We start from the raw sequence: 530 nt of genomic DNA on the forward strand, positions 1-530 counted from the left end.
CCGCTTCTCTGAATACAAAGTTGGCTGAACATGCTAGCAGGCTAACTTAACTGTTTAGCAAACTGTTTATTTGAATAACAATAGAACCGTTTGTTCTACAGACTTTGACATATTGTCAGCTGCTGAAAATACTCTAAACTCTACGTTTGAAGTGAACGTCACTTACCACATTTATCAACTTTCAGAATTAGCAACGCGACAGACGCGCTCCGCAGGTTAACAAGAGACGAAGAAATACTTCCGGTTGGAGCGGAAATGCCCAACATGTGATAGAATATAATGAAGTAAGAGCGTAAATTAAAGCTGCAAGCAGCGATGAACGGGCCCTCGCGCCTCTGCGCACGTCAGGCCGCGGCGCAGTCGAAGGTCTTCTGTCGCGGGCATGTAGATGTTTTCAGACCCGGCTGTTTTCAGACAGTGCAAGAAGGAGATAAACATCACTTCCTTTGTCCACTGTTTTTCCTGCTGCTGGGGCTACTTCACTGAAATGTTGTAGGGGCGCTATTCAGCCAGTTTACATCACTGATGGA

At 45.7% G+C, this 530-nt stretch overlaps 1 protein-coding gene across 1 annotated transcript in view; it reads right to left on the reverse strand.

The window, feature by feature from the left end:
- zgc:86609 (ER membrane protein complex subunit 3-like) overlaps positions 1 to 274 on the reverse strand; it is a 7,686-nt gene extending 7,412 nt beyond the window's left edge. Inside the window, exon 1 of the mRNA XM_042407908.1 lies at positions 167 to 274. The gene's annotated coding sequence lies outside the window, so the exon portion shown is untranslated. The remainder of the gene's footprint in view (positions 1 to 166) is intronic.
- Positions 275 to 530: the final 256 nt, after the last annotated feature.

This window comes from Thunnus maccoyii, chromosome 4 (assembly GCF_910596095.1).
Source record: "Thunnus maccoyii chromosome 4, fThuMac1.1, whole genome shotgun sequence".
In the NCBI taxonomy this organism is placed as follows: domain Eukaryota; kingdom Metazoa; phylum Chordata; class Actinopteri; order Scombriformes; family Scombridae; genus Thunnus; species Thunnus maccoyii.